Genomic DNA, 24,466 nt, shown 5'->3' with positions numbered 1-24,466 from the left:
GGTGAAACAGACGAAGAAGCAGAACGCGACCACGATGTGAAGCTCCTGGCACTGATGGAGCGCTGCCGATCAGTTAAGCTTCGTCTTGGCCTGAAGAAGCTGCAGTTCAAGGTGAAAGACGTCCACTTCCATGGCCACATTCTCTCGGCAAAAGGCCTGAAGCCGGACCCAGACAAGGTCCAAGCGATCCTCGACATGCCAAACCCGTCTGATGCAAAAGGAGTACAGCGTCTCATCGGCTTTGCAAACTATCTTGCAAAGTTCATGCCACACCTATCAGCAGTCTGTGAGCCTCTGCGCCGGTTGCTGGACAAAGACACACCATGGCACTGGCTACCCAAGCACTGGCTACCCAAGAAATCTCTGGCTTCATCCATGCCAGTGTTGCGCTACTACGACGTCACGAAGCCTGTCACAATCCAGAGCGACTCTAGCCAAAGAGGACTTGGATGCTGCCTTATGCAGGAAGGCCAGCCCGTTGCGTTTGCCTCGAGAGCGCTCACCCCCACCGAACAAAACTATGCACAAATTGAGAAAGAGTGCCTCAGCATCGTCTTCTCCTGCCAGCGATTCCATCACTACTTATATGGTCGAGAGCTGGTCACCGCTGAAACTGACCACAAACCACAAACCATTGCCATATTCAGTAAACCTCTCCTCAACGCGCCCAAGAGGCTTCAAAGTATGCTCCTGACTCTGCAAAACTACAGCCTGAAGGTCATTTACAAGCCAGGACCTGAGATGTACATCAGCGACACACTGAGCAGGGCAACAGCACAATGTACAGGTAGAGGCACTGCCTATCAGCGGCAGGCCATCTGTTCGCTACAGCAGGAACAACAAGATGTTCAACAGATCAATCAGGCAGACTACTTAAACGTGACAGATCACCGCCTAGCCCAGATCAGGCAACATACTGACAAGGACGAACACCTACAGTCACTGAAGTCCATGGCTCTCGCAGGTTGGCCATATCTGAAAGAGGAGACACCTTTCACAGTGAGAGAATACTGGACCTTTCGAGATGAGATCAGTGTGCAAAATGGCGTCTTGTTCAGAGGTCAGAAGGTCATTATTCCCAAATCACTACGTCCAGAGATGCTTACCCGCATACACTCCAGTCACGTTGGAGGTGACGCATGCTACCGTCAGGCTCGTGAAACATTATACTGGCCAAACATGCAAGCAGAAATTAAAGACTTTGTCAGCAACTGTACCACATGCAACGAGTACGCTCATGAACAGCAAAAGGAAACCATGATGTCACACGAACTGCCCACAAGGGCCTGGCAAATCATCAGCATGGACTTATTCAGCCACAGACAAAAGGACTATCTTCTCCTCGTTGATCATTACTCTGACTTTTGGGAAATTGAACTGCTCCCTGACTTGTCTGCAGAGACGGTCATAAAGCGCTGCAAGGCGCAGTTTGCAAGGCAAGGTCAGCCTGACAAGGTAATCACGGACAATGGCCCACAATTCACTGCACAGTTCAAGCGTTTCGCCTCAGAATGGGAGTTTGACCACGTGACCTCCTCTCCAAGACACCCAAAAGCAAATGGCAAGGCAGAATCAGCTGTCAAGATTGCAAAAAACCTGTTAAGCAGGGCCTTGCGCGACAGCAACGACCCATGGAAAGTGATCTTACAGTGGAGGAACACATCCACCGAAAACATGGACAGCAGCCCAGCACAACGCCTTCTGTCCAGACGTCTGAAGACTACTATCCCCGTAGCTAACAAGCTACTTGAGCCCTGCGTCATGGTTGGCGTCACGGACAAACTGCGTCACAGAAAGCAGCTCGCTAAGTGCTTCTACGACCGGACTGCTCGAGACCTACCAGAGCTGGAGGTGGGTGAAACTATAAGGATGAAACCGCTGCCGGGAGACCACACAGGACTTTGGAGGCTGGGCACATGCCTACAGAGAGTTGCACCACGTTCTTACCTGGTGGATGTTGGTGGCTCCCTCTATCGTCGCAATCGGGTGGATCTGCGCGTAGCAGAGCAGACAAACCAGAACATGCCATACACTCACCTAGATGAGCTGGATCACAGTCCAGGCCTAAGGGTAAGGGGTGCAGAATTGAGACATGAGCCAACTGAAGGTGAAGCTTCTACCCCACCAAACTCTCCAGCTCGTGGCCCTAATCCTACCCTGTCAGAGCCAATACTTACTCACGGGTGGGTCGGCTGTGCAAGCCACCGGACAGGCTTACTCTGTAAGCAAGAGACTTAACTTGTTGTCTGTTAATTTAAAAAATAATTTAAAAAAAATAAAAAAGGAAGATGACAGCTGAAGTAAAAAGAAAATGTCATGCTTTTCAATTGTTATGACTTGACTGTTAAGAACTCAATGTTATGCCGTTATGTTTGCACTTTCTATTGAAAAGGATGATGTTACGGAGTCTAGTTGATAGGTAATCGACTAGTTGGACTGTTCCCCAGACTCCAGGCGTAGGGATTTGTACAATGCTTAACAAGGCTATTGAACTTAACATTGGTGTCTGTCTTTATTCCTTAATCCAACTTATCTTACAGAAACAGTAAGCCTTCCCAGAAGAGTGGAGGCTGTTATAGCAGCAAAGGGGAGACCAACTCCATATTAACGCCCATGATTTTGGAATGAGATGTTCGACGAGCAGATGTCCACATTCTTATGGTCAAGTAGTGTATTAAGCACCAAACAAGTCAAGTGGCAAAATTAAATTTTATTGACGCTATGAGTTACAGTAAGAATTAGGGTTAAAGCCCCATGAAACAGTCCCTGCCAGTCACTTGAATAGGGCTGTGATGATATTGTAATATCTTTTTCCATGGCAAAAATTAAAACATGGGAAGCGCCGACAAAGCCACTTTGATTTTCTGCATATATATATTTTTTAATACAGATCTTATTTCGACGCACAAAACCATTCAAACTAATTCAAACTAATCAAACGATGGGTGAAAAAAAACATTGTTTCCCCAAAATATTTGCATAACGTCACAAACCTTCCTGTGGTCATTCGATGGCAGTGGCATTGACATGTTCTTCAAAAAGAGGATGCCGTGATGAGAGAAATAAGGTAGCCTAAGCTACTGAAATCAGGTCGTTTCTTTACGAAATGTTAAATCATGACAGTAGCGTTATTAAAGAGATTGAGTCCAGACAGGCTAATTTAGGAAACTTTCTGAATGTACATATAGGCCTATAGACAGAATCGGTCATCTCACATGCACATCCCTGTATTGTATAAGCACCCTCAATTCAAAGCCACCAGTGTAAGTCAGACACAAGAGCAAATATTTACCCTTTCCTTAAAACGTATAAAACACCTAGGCCTACCTTTCCTGAAAGTAGACTAAGATAATGAATGAATTGACAACTATGAAGGGGAGAGAGACAGCTATGAAGATGAAATTGCCAATCATTAAAATATAAATAAATACACGCAACATGTCAACGGCCTATTTTTCAGCGACGCTGATTATCGAGGGGGAGAGTGTAGGACAGATATTTCAAAAAACTGTGAGGAACTACTATAATTTGATTGGATGTTAAAGAAAACTGACATTGTTGACTTACTGTGTGAGGTGAATAAAACAATTACTGAGAAGCCCAGCCGGGCACTTCCCTACATTTGACATTTGAGAGAAGTAGGCCAGGTAGGTCTATTTCTGTGTGCTCAGGGGCGTGTGCTCTGTCAACATTAACAGGACAGAGAAATCAGACACATGCTCATTGCTCACACCGAGCGCGTAAATGATGGTATGGAATAAACCAAAAGCTGTTTCTCACAAGTGTAAGAGGTTGTGAACAATGTTTCCATTTCGAGAATGGTAAATTACTGTAATTAATACATGCATTAACAGAAATGTATGCAACCAAATGACAGGGATTAAGAGTAAATAGTCTGTTTTACAAACGGTAGGCTACCACATGGGTTTTCATAAAAGTGCATTGTGGCTGACACTGTAGGCTATTGCCTAGGCTACTATTCTGCAGGGATAGAAGGGCAGCCTATTTAAAAATGGGTTTGACGGTTACAGTGCATTCAGAAAGTATTTAGACCATTTAATATTTTGTTACATTACAGACTTATTATAAAATGTATTACAGATTTTTTTCCCCCTCATCAATCTACACACAATATCCCATAAAGACAAAGCGACAAGCCTCAATGTTCTTGAGTGGCCCAGTCAGAGCCCGGACTTGAACCCGATCGAGCATCTCTGGAGAGACCTGAAAATAGCTGTGCAGCAATGCTCCCCATCCAACCTGACAGAGCTTGAGAGGATCTGCAGAGAAGAATGGAAGAAACCCCCAAATACAGATGTCAAGCTTGTAGCATCATACCCAAAAAGACCCAAGGCTGTAATCGCTGACAAAGGTACTTCAACAAAGTACTGAGTAAAGGATCTGAACAAATATAGTACCAGTCAAAAGTCTGGACACACCTACTCATTGCAGTATTTTTTATTTTATTTTTTACTATTTTCTACATTGAAAAATAATAGGGAAGACACCAACTATGAAATAACACATATGGAATCATGTAGTAACAAAAAAAAAAAACTTAAACAAATCAAAATATATTATATATTTGCAATTCTTCAAAGTCAAATAAAATGTTATTGGTCAAATACACATGGTTAGCAGATGTTATTGCGAATGTAGCAAAATGCTTGTGCTTCTAGTTCTGACAGTGCAGCAATATCTAACAAGTTATCTAACAATTCCACAACAACTACCTAACACACACAAATCTAAGTAAAGGGATGAAATAAGAATATGTACATATAAATATATGGATGGGCCATGACCGATCGGCATAGACGAGATGCAAAAGATGGTATAAAATACAGTATATCTTCTTATGGCTGCAAGGCAAAGTGTTGAGTAGCCAGTGAAATCGTGCCCATTTCAAACGGCCTCCTACTCAAATCTTGCTCGTACAATATGAATATTATTATTCTTTTTGGATAGAAAACACTTTCTAGTTTCTAAAACAGTTGGAATTATTTCTCTGAGTGAAACAGAAGTCCTTCTGCAGCACTTTTCCTGACCAGGAAGTGAAATGTCAGAAATCAATGCTCTTTTCAACTTGATGCCTATACATGGTCTTGACACTTAGGAGTCTACTTACACTCTATACGCCTTCCTATTGGTGTAAAGAGGATGTCAGAGAAGAAATTTTTGTGCTCATCTTGTTCTGTGGTGGAAAAAAAACTATTTCTTTGACGTGACCGTCCACTTCCGGTACTCTGAAGGAAGTGGGATTGACTTCTGTTTTGCCTTTGTAACGAACGGCTAACATCACCGGCTCGAAATGTTTTTGATACATGTGACCATATAATTGTAATGTATGTTTTTTCAATATAGTTTAATCAGATTATTGAAACTTTATTCGGGAGTTTTGCCGTGTTCCGTCCTCTGACTGTGTTTACGTTGGAGAAATTTATGCCACTCGGCTAGTGCCAATGCTAATTGAAGAGGGAAATTTGCCATCCTGAATCAAAACAACGACTCATCTGGACAGAGGACACCTTCTTCAACATTCTGATGAAAGATCAGCAAAAGTAAGACCCATTTTATGATGTTATTTCATATATCTGTCGTGCATGTGAACTGGCCGTGGGCGCCCAATTGTGTCTGTCTATTGTAGCTACGCTAATATAGCGATACATTTTGTTTCGCTGTAAAACATTTAATAAATCGGAAATATTGTTTGGAATCACAAGATGCCTGTCTTTCAATTGCTGCAGACTATGTATTTTTCAGAAATGTTTTATGATGAGTAATTAGCTATTTGACGTTGGTGTCTTTAAATATTATGGCTGCTTTCGGTGCAATTTCGGATTGTAGCTGAAATGTAAACTATGGTTTATACATGAAATATGCAAATTTTTCAAACAAAACATATGCTATACAATAAATATGTTATCAGACTGTCATCTGATGAATTTGTTTCTTGGTTAGTGGCTATTTATATCTTTATTTGGTCGAATTTGTGATAACACCTGATGGAGTAAGAAACTGATGGAGTTAGAAAAGTTGTGTCTTTTGCTAACGTGGTTAGCTAATAGATTTACATATTTTGTCTTCCCTGTAAAACATTTTAAAAATCGGACATGTTGGCTTGATTCACAAGATGTGCACCTTTCATCTGGTGTCTTGGACTTGTTAATGTGTGAAAGTTAAATATTTAAAAAAAATAGATTTTGAATTTCGCGCCCTGCACTTTGAGCTGGATGTTGTCATAAGTGTACCGGTGTCGGGCTGCCCCCGTAAAAGGATATACATACGGGATGAGTAATTTAAGAAACATGATTTATTACATCATTATTAAAGTGGCATTAATAAAGTGACTAGTGATCCATTTGTCAGAGTGTCTAATGATTTCAAGTCTGTATGTAGGCAGCAGCCTCTCTGTGTTAGTGATGGCTGTTTAACAGTCTGATGGCCTTGATAGAAGCTATTTTTCAGTCTCTTGGTCCCAGCTTTGACGCAACTGTACTGACCTCACCTTCTGGATGGTAGCGGTGTGAACAGGCAGTGGCTCAGGGGTTGTTGTCCTTGATTATCTTTTTGGCCTTCCTGTGACATCGGGTGCTGTAGGTGTCTTGGAGGGCAGGTAGTTTGCCCCCGGTGATGCGTTGGGAAGACCGCACCACCCTCTGGAGAGCCGTGCGGTTGTGGGCGGTGCAGTTGCCGAACCAGGCAGTGATACAGCCCGACAGGATGCTCTCTATTGTGCATCTGTTAAATTTCTTCAGCCTCCTGAGGTTGAAGAGGCGCTGTTGCGCCTTCTTTACCACACTGTCTGTGTGGGTGGACCATTTCAGTTTGTCCGTGATGTGTATGCCGAGGAACTTAAACCTTTCAACCTTCTCCACTGCTGTCCCGTCGATGTGGATAGGGGGGTGCTCCCTCTGCTGTTTCCTGAAGTCCATGATCATCTCCTTTGTTTTGTTGAATTTTAGTGAGAGGTTGTTTTCCTGACACCACACTCCGAGTGCCCTCACCTCCTCCCTATTGGCTGTCTAGTCGTTGTTGGTGATCAAGCCTACAACTTTAGTGTCGTCTGCAAACTTGATGATCAAGTTGGAGGCGTGCATGGCCATGCAGTCATGGTTAGCCACCCTTTGCCTTGATGACAGCTTTAACTTCTTCTCTGCAGATCCTCTCAAACTCTGTCAGGTTGGATGGGGAGCATCGCTGCACAGCTATTTTCAGATCTCTCCAGTAGTTCGATCCGGTTCAAGTCCAGACTCTGGCTGGGCCATTCAAGGACATTCAGAGACTTGTCCCGAAACCACTTCTGCGTTGTATTGGCTGTGTGCTTAGAGACGTTGTCCTGCTGGAAGGTGAACCTTCGCCACAGTCTGAGGTCCTGAGCGCTCTGGAGTAGGTTTTCATCAAAAATCTCTCTGTAGTTTGCTCAGTTCATCTTTCCCCTCTGAGTCTCCCAGTCCTTGCCGGTAAAAAAAAATCCCCACAGCATGATGCTGCCACCTGGATGGTGCCAGGTTTCCTCCAGACATGACACTTGGCTTTCAGGCAAAAGAGTACAATCAGACCAGAGAATCTTGTTTCTCATGGTCTGAGAGTCCTTTAGGTGCCTTTTGGGAAACTCTAAGAGGCTGTCATGTGCCTTTTACTGAAGAGAGGCTTCTGTCTGGCCTCTCTACCATAAAGGCCTGATTGGTGGAGTGCTGCAGAGACGGTTGTCCTTCTGGAAGGTTCTTCCATTTCCACAGAGGAACTACGGAGCTCTGTCAGAGTGACCATCGGGTTATTGGTCACTTCCCTAAGCAAGGAAATTCTCCCCCGATTGCTCAGTTTGGCCGGGCGGTCAGCTCTAGGAAGAGTCTTGGTGGTTCAAAACTTCTTCCATTTAAGAATGATGGAGGCCACTGTGTTCTTGGGTTCCTTCAATGCTGCAGACATTTTTGGTACCCTTCCCCAGATCTGTACCTCGACACAATCCTGTCTCGGCGCTCTACGGACAATTCCTTCAACCTCATGGCTTGGTTTTTGCTCTGACATGCACTGTCAACTGTGGGACCTTATATAGGCGTGTGTGCCTTTCAAAATCATGTCCAATCAATTTAATTTACCACAGGTGGAATCCAATCAAGTTGTAGAAAAATCCCAAGGATGATCAATGGAAACAGGAAGCACCTGAGCTCAATTTCGAGTCTCATAGCAAAGGGTCGGAATACTTATATAAATAAGGTATCCGATTATTTTTAATACATTTGCAAACATTTCTAAAAACTTATTTTCACTTCTTCGTTATGGGGTATTGCGTGTAGATTGACAAGGAAAAATAATTATTTAATCTATTTTAGAATAAGGCTGTAATGTAACAAAATATGGAAAAAGTCAAGGGGTCTGAATACTTTTCGCTTCATGCTATGTATGCGAATCCATTCATTGTACAATGTTAATGAAATATCTGCCTTTGATAAATACAATTATCAGACCAATTCTTGCTAGTCCTCGTCAACTCATTGCCTAATCCTTGCTTGTAAATTGAAATGATCTTTATGGAGTCATATAACAATTCGCCTATTAAAATGATTGTCTTATTACGAGTCGCATGTGATGTATATATAACATACTGTATATCAAACATATACACATATCAAATATTACTACACTACAATGCCAGGATAGTGCCTTCGATTCCCAGGACCACCCATATGTAAAATGTATGCCGCATGACTAAGTTAGCTTTGGAAAAAAGTGTCTGCTAAATGGCATATATTAAATAGAAGAGCCCTTGAAGGCAGCCCACCTGTGTCCTTTGAAAACCTGGTTACCCTCGTTGTCCGACTGGAATGTCTTATCCCGACTTAGGCTCTGCAGATCAGAAGAAAGAAGTCAACAGAAGTTCATTAGCAAACCTCAAACTTCTGATAGTTGTTTTTCATTCCCAGAGCTAATTAGCTTGCATCTCAGGTACACTCACTAACATGTTCCCCCCTCTCCTCTATTAAGTTGGCAGGGAATTTGTGGCCCTGTCCAGCCTCTTAATGGTTTGATGGATTGACTTAATTGCTTTAATTAGGGATGTGGTTGCATCAGACATGCAGCAAGGAAGGGAGGACTGGACACCGCTGGACTTGACTATGACCAACTCTAATCATTACATCACTTCTATACTGCCTATTTTGAGGGCACTCAATTAAACATGACAAGTGGACTTGAAAGGGATTTGGTTAATAGTTAATAATTTTGTCTGTGTAGAAGCCTGGCCTGGACTTGATACTCTGGCCAGAACACTGAAATTCAAATCATTAAGGGAAGGTTTGAGTGGGAGGGAAGCATCGTGTATCATTTCACACCACTCCATTAACTCAAATGTTGGAAGTGGAATGAAAAATACAGTAATTAGTCTAATCCACCACCGATGAAGGATGAAATAAATACAAAATTGTGACATTAGCCTGTTAAAATGTTAAAATCAAGTGCTTAAATCCGTGAGGGATGTCCGGAACCATTTAGCAAGAAAATTATGTATTTCTATGGCAAAAAAAGTCTTGTCAGGATTACATTTCAAAACCTTCACACTGCAGGAAAAGGAAACAGCTGGTTGCTGCTGGCTCACAGTGGGGAAGAGAATTCTCAGCCTGTCTGTCTGTCACTAGGCCTATTTATCCAAATGTGACAATTCTGGCCTCACTGTCTCATCTCCTGCTGAACAATTTTGACAACAAGGGGGGAAGTAAACCACACAACGAACTCAGCTCTCACTCAGAATGCATAAGAACTTCTGCCCAGCTAGGGTATGAAATCCCCTTTATTAAACAATGATCCAAAGGCACATTCACAGTTAAGCTGTCTAGGAAATGAATAACCCTCTCCAAATCGGGTAAACAGCACAATTAGGGGAGCAGGAAAAGACGTGCTGGTGAAGCGTTAATGCCTTTTGGATGCTGACTGTAGAGGTGGCAGTTTCAATATTATATTCAGAATAACATTTTAAGCTGTATCAGGAGATGTGGTTGCTGCTGTAGGGAAATTATGGTTAATTTATGGGGTTAGTGCAGTGTCCAAATACAGTATACAGGTAGTTTTAATACAAAGTGATCCCACTCTTTGTTAAAAATAAACCACAATATGTTCAGATATGCAACAACCCTAATGGATTCAGACAAATGATGTAAAAATGAATACATAAAACATGAAAAATATCAAACATTTGTGATGGAATCCAGTTGGCCCAAAGTAATAATGCTCACTTTCAAGACAAGCAGTCATTCAGTGTCAAGCAATGTTAACCAGAAAGAGGGAAGAGATGTCTTTATCAAAGATGTACAAACTCATCAATTTAGAGGATTAAACCACAATATCCATTCTCAATCCAAACAAGGAAAGAATGAGATACAGATGATCTGAAATTTCTTTAGAATGAATGACAAAGAATGTGGCATAATGAGGTAGATCATTATAATTTAAGAGCTAGGGGGAAGCCAGAGGGAAGAGGAAATGGTGGAGCAGTGAAAAGCTGTGATTTCACTCACTAGCATCTATAGACTTAACTTTAACCATAGAAAGCAACAATGCAGAGTTAATGTAATTGATTTAATGCAGAGCGGGGCTATAAAAGCTTTCTTCTCTCTCCAATTATCTTAATTATCCAATTGATCTTTAAGATGCAGCATTCCTAAATAATTAAGCTTCTAAAGACTGGTTGGAAGTCCAAGGTGTGTGAGTCAATGGGGTAGCGGCTTGGCATTCAAAATCTTTAAAGGCCCAATGCAGACGTTTTTATATCAATATCAAATCATTTCCGGGTAACAAGTAAGTACCCTACTGTGATAGTTTTCCATAAAAATTGACAAAAATTGCTTTTTAGTTTCTCAAGGAAGAACTTTGCTAAGACTGTCTGGGAGTGGTCTGCGTGGCGAGGGGTGAACTTAAAACTAGCTGTTATTGGCAGAGAGGTTTGGAACTCTTTGTTATTGGTCTATTGACATCACCATGCAGTAAATTGGTTACCAGGCAAGCCAAAACTCCTTCCCATGCAAACAGGATGATTAGAAGGTCCTGTGTACATTGTATTTTCAACCAGCAACTATCAGGAAATAACACTGATACATTTTTTTCAAACTTTCACAAAGTTATTTTTCATTATCTGTCGTACAATATGATACAAAACACAGTGAAAACTTAATTTGGGCTGCACTGGGCCTTTAAAGGCAAGCAATAAAGATCTGAGGAACGTTAGCACACAAATAAGATATGATTAGAGATACAGGACCAAAGTAAAGGGGTCGGTAGGCATTAATAAGATAAGTCGAGCAACTCTTGTATCCAAACAGGATCTTGACCAGGGAAATGTTCTATCTCAATAATTACAGCTTGCAACAGGTCTTTTTAGCATACATGAAACATACTTCAATATGAATAAATTAAATTGTGCCGTCTCAGAAATCTTGTCATATCAATGACAATTTCATGACTTTAAGCCATTCTTCCTGAGGTCAAGTCATTCCACTACAACATTAAAAGCAATTATTGCTATACTTATGTAAAATAATTAAAATAACCTAAGCGATGTAGTCCCCTGACCAATAGCAGAATATTAGATGAAGTAATCTGCACCGTAGATTAAAAAAAATCTAACAAAAACTAAAGGAGCAGTCTAGATCTGACCGTTTCTGTGAATATTGACATGCTCCCTGTCAGACTGACTGACTAACATTAACTTGTTGTTTGTATTAATAACCTGTGAGAGGACTGGAACAATAACCATGAGTCAGTGGTAGAGGGGGGCGTGTATCTGTATCACTCTTTCACAGAAGAGGGCTTTTCTCCACTCAAACCTGATGCTTCTGGGATATTGTTTGTTTGGCCATACATCCAAGTGCCACCCACAACATTTCCAGCGTCGTGGATTTGGGAGGGGGGGGGGGGGGTGTACACAATTACAAAGTAAATGAGATGATGAGTAAGGGGGTTGAAAAACTGAAATGTGCGAGTTTTAATTATCGATACATGGAGCAGTGAGACTCGGTCATTGAAGTACAGATTTGGAGGCACTCGGTCTGACCTTCCTGCAGGACTGTGAGAGGAAGAGAAAGGAGACAGGAAGTGTCTATAATGGGGGGGTGATGCCTACGGGCAACCCGCCTGCACAAGGAGTGACTCACTCCCAGTTTTGTACGACTGCAAGAGCCAGAATGAGGGAAAATCAGGTTTTAAATAGAAATGGGATATTCTAATGAGGGGAGGGGGATCCTTTCTTCTGCAAAAATGTTCCCATTAATTTCTGTCATGTTTAATTGAGTCTTTTCTGCAAGTTTCTTTACCTGATGTGAAACTCATGACAAGTAGAAAGGAGAAGAGAGGACAAAGCTTGAACCTCAAACCTAACAACATCCATTGACGTCTTCTCTGATCCAGTTGGTTGTGTCGGTTACATACTCAATTTGGATTAATTTGGTGCAGCTTGACATTGTTATGTACGGAAATGTGACTTCCTGGGTCACAAAAGAAGCCCATCCTGCAAATAAACCATAAATCATGGCTAATACAAAAGTCCATCTTGTGTTAAATGATCTGTCAAAGCTGTGGAACAAAGATCCTGGTTAGCATGTTACAGTAAGTCTAGATGCACTAAACCGTGGGGGCTGTGACTCTGAACCATGACAGGTCTCCTTTCTCCTTGAAGAGAAGCTGTCAGAAAGGATCCCACTTGACCAGTGGCAGTTGGTGCCGTTCAAGATTAGGGGGGACCATTTTTTTTTTAATGAGCATCGCATTATTTCTATTACAGCATATTGGATGACGGTCATTCATATTCCATTAACCCGTCGCAATGTAACAGACAGGTTTAGGCTACTACATGTTACTAGAATTTGCCCTATATCCATCATGAGGTTGCTACAGCCTAGCCTGCAAATGAATGTTTATTACATAGGTGCACAGGTCGAGAGACAAATTGGCGTAATCAAGGTAACAGACAGTAACACATTCAATACCGCCTTGAACACCTTTGCCTGCATCTAGCTGATCTGGAGTGTAATCACACAAAACAAATAGAGTTTATTGGACAAATTCAGGTAGGTCCCTCCCGGTTTCATTTCCTCTGCTTTTGTTTAAGAAATGTTTTGCAACAGAATTGTCAGAAAGAATCACCTGCACACACAGTTTACTTTCATAGTAGCCACATACAGCATCATCACTTTGCTCGTTGTATAATTCCTTCTCGCATTTACGCGCTCTCCCCCTCTCACCTTTTCCCTTTGCTTGTGGACTTCAGTGCACAACACAACAGAGGTCTGTGACAAGGTACAAAAACCTCCTCAAGCCAAACCTTCACACCATAACCACTAACCGCTACACAGCCTACATCATTGCCACCATATTAACGTTATAGTCAACAAACTAGAACTTACGCGTTAATAAACCGTCAATTTTTGAAGAAAATAATTTGTTCAAAACTGTTCAAATATTGTCCTTCTCTCTGAGTCAACTACTCACCACACTTTATGCACTGCAGTGCTAGCTAGATGTAGCTTAAACTTTCAATACTAGATTCATTCTCTGATCCATTGATTGGGTAGACAAGATGTTAGTTCAAACTGCAAGAGCTCTGTTGACTTCTGGAGGACGTCCTCAAACCTGTTATAATTACTTTGTGAGTCTAAGGAAGGGGCTGATAAGCATGAGCCTCCTAAGTTTTGTATTGGAGTCAATGAACCCAGAGGAGGACGGAAAATAGCTGTCCTCTGGCTACACCATGGTGCTACCCTAGAGAGTGCTGTTGAGGCTAATGTAGACCATTGCAAAACAGTGTGTTTTGATCAGTTATTTGATGACGTGACTATATTTAGTATAGTTGTATCTAAAAAGGATAACTTTTAATGTTTCCCTATTTACATTTTTCTGAAATTCCCTGAAGAGGATGGTCCTCCCCTACACTTGACTAGTCTCATGGGAATGTACAGCAACCAGGAGCCACACAGGGAGAAAATAAGTCCCTCAAGAGGCATGGGATCAGACAACAGTCCCTGTGAAAGACCCCGATTATTTACAACCCAAACACACTGGTCATGCCAGTGATCCCCCCTTTCCCGTTTTCTACAACCTCTCCACCTTTCAGGCCAACAGTGGGGATTCACCCATACAAGGATGGTGCAATACTTAGAAAGTTAATGGAAAATCAACAGTCGAGTGCTTTTAGAGAATCCCCACTACATGTGCAGAATTACAAATAGTGGTAGATTAACGTTTTATTTATATTTTCCCTTTCAACTGAAGAAGTCTTTCTCAGTGGCTTACTGTAAGTTGGAAAACCCAGGGTGAGCCCAAGTAAAGATACTATAGGGATGCTGCAGAGTAGTGTTCTGGAAATGCCCTACCGATCTCCCACCAGATGAAGCTTTGTGCAAGCATAACCTGCCTTGACCTCCCCTGTGCACCAGAGAGATGTGGGCCGGTCCAAACATCAATCCCATTCCCCTCTTCACTAACAAACTTTAGCAGCTCTGTTCCATGCCGGCACTGAGGAGACACATCAAGGTGCTGTCAGCTGATCAGAGGGACACTTCTTACGAAGTTTACTGTATTTTTGTGTGTCACTAGAAATGTACAGGGCTAACTCATAGGGAATTGAGTCAAAGTTGTATTATAAGGCAACTGACACGTGGAGGGGGATTATTTTATTTGTAATGTTCTGAATTTATTTATTTTGTTTGTCAGTTGTGTGTACATGGAAAAAGTGTCCTGATGTGTGCCTTCACCTGTGAAAATTAAATAAAGTTTTCATTAAAATAATTAATAAATTAGGTAACGGGTTTGATGACAGTATATGGAAAGTTATTTTCATGTGCTGGAAATAAATGTGCTTATTTGACTCTATTCATCTGCAGTCTTCAAAGATACTAGTTGTGACCTGGGCTGGGCGGTATACCGTATTTTACGATAGGCCGGAACTGATGCACGGACCGGTTTGGGTTTTTACTTTACCTTCTAAAATGGTATTTGAATGTTTGATTTGTTAAATGTGATACGCAGTTTGCAACGTCCATTTATAGTTTACTTCCCTTCTTGAGTTCTCCCTCGCCGCGCTCTCTTTCTGCATGCTGCTTTCCACACAGACTTAGCCCCGCCCCGTCACTCAAGGAGCGCATTAGCTGTTCCTTCGACCACGAGACACTTGTGTTCAGTCTGCAACAATGTTGATGACAACGATGCTGTTTGCACTTTGCTTCTTAATATAACTACACTATTGGTTTGTGTTTCTTACATCTGCAAACAGCTAGTTTGTCCTTTATTAGCAAGTTGGGCCTGAATCTTGTTAGCCGCTAATGCTAATCGCTAGCTAGATAATAAAGTCAGAGCAAACTCAATTAGCTATACAGCCTGATAATACCCGTGATGGTGTAGACTTAAATCTGCATGTGTTTTATGCAACAGTATCTTCTAAATCAAAGAGGAATACGCAAAGCAAGAATATGTTAGCTACATGAAGTTGCTAAGAGAATGCATTCAATGAAGCCAAAGATTATAGGGTCCCCTAGGAAACACATAAACACTATGGATCCTCTTAATGGCGTCAGACCGATGCTCTGCATCTGTCCTCGTGCTCCTAGACCTTAGTGCTGCCTTTGATACCATCAATCACCACATTCTTTTGGAGAGATTGGAAACCCAAATTGGTCTACACGGACAAGTTCTGGCCTGGTTTAGATCTTATCTGTCGGAAAGATATCAGGTTGTCTCTGTGAATGGTTTGTCCTCTGACAAATCAACTGTACATTTCGGTGTTCCTCAAGGTTCCGTTTTAGGACCACTATTGTTTTCACTATATATTTTACCTCTTGGGGATGTCATTCGAAAATATAATGTTAACTATCACTGCTATGCGGATAACACACAGCTGTACATTTCAATGAAACATGGTGAAGCCCCAAAATTGCCCTCGCTAGAAGCCTGTGTTTGCAGCCAAGTGGTTGGCTGCAAACTTTCTACTTTTAAACTCGGACAAAACAGAGATGCTTGTTCTAGGTCCCAAGAAACAAAGAGATCTTCTGTTGCAGCTGACAATTAATCTTGATGGTTGTAAAGTCGTCTCAAATAAAACTGTGAAGGACCTCGGCGTTACTCTGGACCCTGATGTCTCTTTTGATGAACATATCAAGATTGTTTCAAGGACAGCTTTTTGCGAAATACGAAATACGGCTGCTAGAATCCTGACTAGAACCAAAAAATGTGATCATATTACTCCAGTGCTAGCCTTCCTACACTGGCTTCCTGTTAAGGCAAGGGCTGATTTCAAGGTTTTACTGCTAACCTACAAAGCATTACATGGACTTGATCCTACCTATCTTTCTGATTTGGTCCTGTCGTACATACCTACACGTACGCTACGGTCACAAGACGCAGGCCTTCTAATTGTCCCTAAAATTTCTAAGCAAACAGCTGGAGGCAAGGCTTTCTCCTATAGAGCTCCATTTTTATGGAATGGTCTGCCTACCCATGTGAGAGACGCAGACTCAGTCTCAACCTTTAAGTCTTTACTGAAGACTCATCTCTTCAGTGGGTCATATGATTGAGTGTAGTCTGGCCCAGGAGTGTGAAGGTGAACGGAAAGGCAACGAACCGCCCTTGCTGTCTCTGCCTGGCCGGTTCCCCTCTCTAACCCTATTACAGGGGCTGAGTTACTGGCTTACTGGTGCTCTTTCATGCCGTCCCTAGGAGGGGTGCGTCACTTGAGTGGGTTGAGTCACTGACGTGATCTTCCTGTCTGGGTTGCCCCCCCCTTTGGGTTGTGCCGTGGTGGAGATCTCTGTGGGCTATACTCAGCCTTGTCTCAGGATGGTAAGTTGGTGGTTGAAGATATCCCTCTAGTGGTGTGGGGGCTGTGCTTTGGCAGAGTGGGTGGGGTTATATCCTTCCTGTTTGGCCCTGTCCGGGGGTATCATCGGATGGGGCCACAGTGTCTCCTGACCCCTCCTGTCTCAGCCTCCAGTATTTATGCTGCAGTAGTTTATGTGTCGGGGGGCTTGGGTCAGTGTTATATCTGGAGTACTTCTCCTGTCTTATCCGGTGTCCTGTGTGAATTTAAGTATGCTCTCTCTAATTCTCTCTATCTCTCGGAGGACCTGAGCCCTAGGACCATGCCTCAGGACTACCTGGCATGATGACTCCTTGCTGTCCCCAGTCCACCTGGTCGTGCTGCTGCTCCAGTTTCAACTGTTCTGTCTGCGGCTATGGAACCCTGACCTGTTTACCGGACGTGCTACCTGTCCCAGACCTGCTGTTTTCAACTCTCTAGAGGCAGCAGGAGCGGTAGAGATACTCTCAATGATCGGCTATGAAAAGCCAACTGACATTTACTTCTGAGGTGCTGACCTGCTGGACCCTCGACAACTACTGTGATTATTATTATTTGGCACCCCTCAGTCTGGTTCCTCTCTAGGTTTCTTCTTAGGTTTTGGCCTTTCTAGGGAGTTTTTCCTAGCCACCGTGCTTCTACACCTGCATTGCTTGCTGTTTGGGGTTTTAGGCTGGGTTTCTGTACAGCATTTTGAGATATCAGCTGGTGTAAGAAGGGCTATATAAATACATTTGATTTGATCCTATATGGTCACAATAACTCCTCCCTGGCATTTTCATTTGTTGTCATGTCAAACACTGTATTCAAAGTGCCCACTGTTATATTCTAACTATATAATTAGAATAATCATTCTATTTCCACGATTCCAACAGTTCACTCAAGTGTTTTTCTCTAAATCTCAAGTCAAATCGCAATTGCAACATTTGGTTAAAAATAAGGCCTAGATTGTTTGCCCATTTTGTGCAGCCCTACGTGGCAGTGTGGAAATTATCTCAAATTAACACAGGAAATGCATACATTTATGAAAATGCAGAATTTTTTTGTTGTTGTTTTGAACAGTATAAAACAATCCATGGATGAATACCCATTGCAATCATTTAGAATGTGCAAATTAATAAAAAAAAACAGAAATACCTTATTTACATAAGTATTCAGACCCTTTGCTATGAGAATTGAAATTGCTCTCAGGTGCATCGTGTTTCCATTTATGATCCTGATCCTGTGGTAAATTCATTGATTGGATAGGATTTGGAAAGGCACACACCTTTCTATATAAAGGTCCCACAGTTGACAGTGAATGTCCGAGCAAAAAACAAGCCATGAAGTCGACCGTATTGTCCATAGAGCTCAGGATTGTGTCGTGGCACAGATCTGGGGAAGGGTACCAAAAAATGTCTGCAGCATTGAAGGTCCCCAAGAACACAGTGGCCTCCATCATTCTTTAATGGAAGAAGTTTTGAACCACCAAGACTTTTCTTAGAGCTGGCCACCCGGCCAAACTGAGCGATCAACCCGTTGGTCACTCTGACAAAGCTCCAGAGTTCCTCTGTGGAGATGGGAGAACCTTCCAGAATGACAACCATCTCTAAAGCACTCCACCAATCAGGCCTTTATGGTAGAATGGCCAGACGGAAAACACTCCTCAGTACAAGGCACATGAGAGCCCGCTTGGAGTTTGACAAAAGGCACCTAAAGGACTCTCAGACCATCAGAAACAAGATTATCTGGTCTGATGAAACCAAAACTGAACTCTTTGGCATTCACATCTTGAGGAAGCATGGCACCATGATGCTGCCACCATGAAGCATGGTAAAGCATCATGCTGTGGGGATGTTTTTCAGCGGCAGGGACTGGGAGACTAGTCAGGATTGAGGGAAAGATGAACAGAGCAAAGTACAGAAAGATCCTTGATGAAAACCTGCTCCAGAATGCTCAGGATTTGGGCGAAGGTTCACCTTCCAACAGGACAACGACCCTAAGCACACAGTCAAGACAAGACAGGAGTGGCTTCGGGACAAGTATCAATGTCCTAGAGTGGCCCAGCCATAGCCCGGACTTGAACACGGTCTTACATCTCTGGAGAGACCTGAAAATAGTTGTGCAGTGACACTCCCCATCCAACCTGACAGAGCTTGAGAGGATCTGCAGAGAAGAATGGGAGAAACTCCCCAAACACAGGTGTGCCAAGCTTGTAGCGTCATACCCAAGAAGACTCAAGACTGTAATCGCTGCCAAAGATGCTTCAACAAAGTACTGAGTAAAGGGTCTGAATACTTGAGTAAATGTGATATTTCAAAAAAAATTATTAAATAAATTCACTTTTTTTTTCTTTGTTATTATGGGGTATTATGTGTAGATTAATAAGGGGGAAAAATGATTTAATCAATTTTAGAATAAGTCAAAACTCAAAAAGACAAAAAGTCAAGGGCTCTGAATACTTTCCCGAATGCACTGTATGTGTTGCCACCCTAGGGTCACACACTACTCATAAAGCAAACTTTTATTATTAAAAAATATAAAATACTGCCAAACCATCCAATTATTATTATTATTTTTAAATAACGTGATATTATATTTTGGCCGTATTGCCTAGCCCTAGTTGTGACGTCAGACTGAAATAAAAAATATCAGCGGACAATATGTACTGAATACACCAGGAGATAAAGTTATGACATGCAAACTCCATTTTAGAGATGGATACGCTAGTTCAAAGTCTCTTAGCTACGTCACTTTCTCTTGGTGCGTCGCCAGACTGTGGCCTAATGTACCCGCTGTATATCTGTTTTCCAATTTACTGTCACCCGTCTGAGCTTGCCCCTGTCCAGACACTGCTCTCCATGGGCACTATCCACAACGGGTTGGTTATTTATGGTAGGGCAACCTGTTTATAATGTACAGGAAGGCCACTGATAAAACCTTGACGTTATGAAACAAAAAACCCATGTTCGAGTGGGCAAGGTTGCGCTTGATGGATGCTCGATTAAGGTAGACCCACAGTTTGTGAATTAAAGCCGTTGAGACGTTAACCCAAAGAAAGCTCAGGGGTAAACTGTGAAAGGCTAAGGTGGGGAAGACAGAAAAAAAGATAGCTTACCTGGCTGCAGAGGGACACGTGGAATATACCGCCGTCGCTGCCGCCACAGAAGAGGTAGTACTCGCAGGGGTCAAGGGTCACTGACACGATGCCCACATCAAAGAGAACAAACAGGAGCATCTCCCCTGAGGATAGCTCCCATAGCTATAGAGAGATAGAGGGAGAGGGATGCATGGATAAATTGAGCTGAGTTGTGGACATGGTTAATTTCATCTTAAGGAAATACATTTTAAGGGCTGCTAACATAATACAGTGCTAAAACGTTAAGGGCTCACGTTAGGCTTGGGCGATACACCGTATACCGGTGTATTTCGACGGTATAACTTTCAATACCGAAAGAAATTGATTAAAATGTGTATGTAAACTCAGCAAAAAAAAGAAACGTCCTCTCACTGTCAAATGCATTTATTTTCAGCAAACTTAACATGTGTAAATATGTTAAGAACATAAGATTCAACAACTGAGACAAACTGAACAAGTTCCACAGACATGTGACTAACAGAAATTGAATAATGTGCCCCTGAACAAAGGGGGAGGGGTCAAAATCAAAAGTAAAAGTCAATGCAGCTGGTGGCCACACCAGATACTAAGTACTGCAGTGCATCTCCTCCTCATGGAATGCACCAGATTTGCCAGTTCTTGCTGTGAGATGTTACCCCAATCTTCCACCAAGGCACCTGCAAGTTCCCGGCACATTTCTGGGGGGGGGGATGGCCCTAGCCCTCACTCTCCGATCCAACAGGTCCCAGACGTGCTCAATGGGATTGAGATCCAGGCTCTTCGCTGGCCATGGCGAACATTCACTGACATTCCTGTCTTGCAGGAAATCACGCACAGAACGAGCAGTATGGCTGGTGGCATTGTCATGCTGGAGGGTCATGTCAGGATGAGACTGTAGGAAAGGTACCACATGAGGGAGGAGGGTGTCTTCCCTGTAACGCACAGCGTTGAGATTGCTCAGTCCGATGATGCTGTGACACACCGCCCCAGACCATGACGGATCCTCCACCTCCAAATTGATCCCGCTCCAGAGTACAGGCCTCGGTGTAACGCTCATTCCTTTGACGATAAACGTGAATCCGACGATCACCCCTGGTGAGACAAAACCATGACTCGTCAGTGAAGAGCACTTTTTTCCAGTCCTGTCTGGTCCAGCGACGGTGGGTTTGTGCCCATAGGCGATGCTGTTGCCGGTGATGTCTGGTGAGGACCTGCTTTACAACAGACCTACAAGCTCTCAGTCCAGCCTCTCTCAGCCTATTGCGGACATTCTGCGCACTGATGGAGAGATTGTACGTTCCTGGTGTAACTCGGGCAGCTGTTGCCATCCTGTACCTGTCCCGCAGGTGTGATGTTTGGATTTACCGATCCTGTGCAGGTGTTGTTACACATGGTCTGCCACTGCGAGGACGATCAGCTGTCCATCCTGTCTCCCTGTAGCGCTGTCTTGGGCGTCTCACAATACGGACATTGCAATTTATTGCCCTGGCCACATCTGCAGTCCTCATGCCTCCTTGCAGCATGCCTTAGGCATGTTCACGCAGATGAGCAGGGACCCTGGGCATCTTTCTTTTGATGTTTTTCAGAGTCAGTAGAAAGGCCTCTTTAGTGTCCTAAGTTTTCATAACTGTGACCTTAATTGCCTACCGTCTGTAAGCTGTTAGTGTCTTAATGACCGTTCCACATGTGCATGTTTATTAATTGTTTATGGTTCATTGAACAAGCATGGAAACAGTGTTTAAACCCTTTACAATGAGGTTCTGTGAAGTTATTTGGATTTTTACGAATTATCTTTGAAAGACAGGCTCCTGAAAAAGGGACGTTTCTATTTTTGCTGAGTTCATGTATATATGGAGCACCCCCACCTTGCAAGGACAGTGGGGCTGCGTGCTACGCCACTGTTTATAACTGTAAGTTAAGTATAATTATAAGAAATCTAAGATGTATCAAATAAATTATATCCAGATCTGGGCTCCAATCAAACAAATGCATTTATAAAGCCCTTCTTACATCAGCCTATGTCACAAAGTGGTGTACAGAAACGAGGCCTAAAACCCCAAACAGCAAGCAATGCAGATGTAGAAGCACGGTGGCTAGGAAAAACTCCATAGAAAGACAGGAACATAGGAAGAAAGCTAGAGAGGAGCCAGGCTATGAGGGGTGGCCAGTCGTCTTCTGGCTGTGCTGGGTTGAGATTATAACAGAACATGGCCAAGATGTTCAGAAGTTCATAGATGACCAGCAGGGTCAAATAATAATATTAATCACAGTGATTGTAGAAGGTGCAACAGGTCGGCACCTCAGGAGTAGATGTCAGTTGGCTTTTCATAGCCGATCATTCAGAGTTAGAGACAACAGGTGCGGTAGAGAGAGAAAGTCGAAAACAGCAGGTCCGGGACAAGGTAGCACGTGCGGTGAACAGGTCAGTGTTTCATAGCTGCAGGCAGAACAGTTGAAACTGGAGCAGCAGCACAACCAGGTGGACTGGGGACAGCAAGGAGTCATCAGCTATGATTTGGTTTGATAACTTGCTAGCTAAGTGGCTAGATGTCAAGATCAAGTTTATTGGTTACAGCAGAGACATTCAATCCCCTCCTGGATCAAGATCCCTGGTGCCTAAATTGTTTTGTGCATCAGCAACAAAAAGTATATATTTTTTAAATAGCATATTCTGTGCATATTCGGTAATACCATATACCCCAAATATGGTACAGAAACGGTTTGAAAATCTGGATAATGCCCAACACTAGCTCACGCTCTCTATGACAAAAAAAGTGAGGGAGACCAAGAAGAGAACAAAGATAATGGTGTGTGAGCTCACACTGCAGGGCTGTTCCCCTGAACCTGTCTGTCTGAGAGAAGTGGGCCGTTTTAGCGTGCTGGGCACTAAAATACATCTTAGTCTGCACATTTCTGTTCCAACCTCAACTTAATGACTTGGATAGATCAAATCATTTAGTGGCTATGACACTTAACGTCTTTTGCCAAGATCTTGAAGGCAATTCATTGAGTAAGGAGGGAAAAAAACTGCTGAGGAACAAATTTTGGAAGTGGAAAGTATGTTACGTAAAAGGGGTGTAGGTTTGGTGACTTGTGATTAGCTACGTTATATTGCACTAATTACTTCTCTAACAGGATGGCCCAAAGGGCTGTCTTCTCAGTGCGTGCAAAAAGTTGAGGCATAATACCTCAATATTCGTCCAGTGTTGGACACAGCTGGTGCTATATGACCATGCCAACCAACCAGCAGTTTAAAAACAATTGTTTAATGAGTTCTCATGGTGGAAGTGGACTACATAAGCTCCACAAGTTCTGTATAAGATGGACGACTATACACGTGTGGCCATTTGGCTTATGTGAGTTGAGCATCCTTCAGATAGCAGTAAAACTGGCCTGATGGACAGCTTTAGCATCACCTCTGCATTATCCCCCTCCTAGTTAAATCCCACTTGATTGATGTTCCTTTAGGATATAAAACAAGCTGACCGTAAAATAGTGTTGGGAATTCCACCCATAATTTAACTCGATCAATGCCCACAACCCTATCATAAAACAAAGATGCTGAAGTCAAGGGATATGGAAATAGTCTAGTCTACAATTGGCTTTATGGAAGCATACTAGCTATATTATGCTGTATAATGTTCCAGGCTCTTGAGAGTACATTACTTCCCACCTGATCCTTTTCTTCAGGTGTAAACACTAAGACCTTGTGCATTCTTGAACAACCGTTAAGATAACATTATTGTTTAGATTTATTTCCTTGGTCTGTTCCAGTGTACAAATACAGTTGATGACAGAATGTTCCTTTTGGCAACTGTACTTAAAACAGTTTGATTTTAAAATTGAGAACAATGAGATCATGGACTGCAACTGTTGCAAGGGAAGTCATAAACTCGTGGAAAACATCTCAGAAACTTGATGAAAAGCGTGAGACAATAACAGCGTTTGAGTTTTTGAACATCAGGGTCACAGCACTGAAACATTAACGCAATGAGATCCTGCAAAAAATGTCTGGTGATGGCGAATGGTCATTTAAACAGATAAAAAATATCTAAATAAAGTAATCTTTAACATAAATTCCCAATGTTTGAATCACAAGTGTTTACTAAGTGTTATTGTACATCACAGAATAATAGAATTTAGGGTTAGGGTTCTGATGTGGAAGGATGCATGATTACAACATATGTGACCATCTCTAGCAGACTCAATTAAAGCCCAGTAATACAAAGTAATGAAAAAGCCATACTAATGGATGACATGAAAAATATATGCGCTCACTTTGGTAAAACTCGAATCAAATTGATTTTCATTGCACCATTTATCAAAAGAAAACATTGTTAACAGCTCGAAGCAAAACCCTGGTGGTTCTTGGGCGAGAAAAACAACTTGAGAGCCAGAAGGTCTGAACAAAGCCAACTACACAACCCAGCCATGGAATGACAAAAATATGACTACACCAAACATAAAAATACAAAATGCTAAGAGTGAAAATATCGAGGTTAAACATTTCTGGGGTTTTAGATTATGCAAAG

The 24,466-nt window shown here is 42.5% G+C and overlaps 1 pseudogene; it reads right to left on the bottom strand.

The window, feature by feature from the left end:
* The window catches only part of LOC129866572 (WD repeat-containing protein 18-like), a 110,154-nt pseudogene that overhangs the window by 47,185 nt on the left and 38,503 nt on the right, over positions 1–24,466 (bottom strand).

The sequence above is a fragment of the Salvelinus fontinalis genome, chromosome 12 (assembly GCF_029448725.1).
Source record: "Salvelinus fontinalis isolate EN_2023a chromosome 12, ASM2944872v1, whole genome shotgun sequence".
Lineage (NCBI taxonomy): Eukaryota > Metazoa > Chordata > Actinopteri > Salmoniformes > Salmonidae > Salvelinus > Salvelinus fontinalis.
This window is presented reverse-complemented; position numbering and strand designations above follow the sequence as displayed.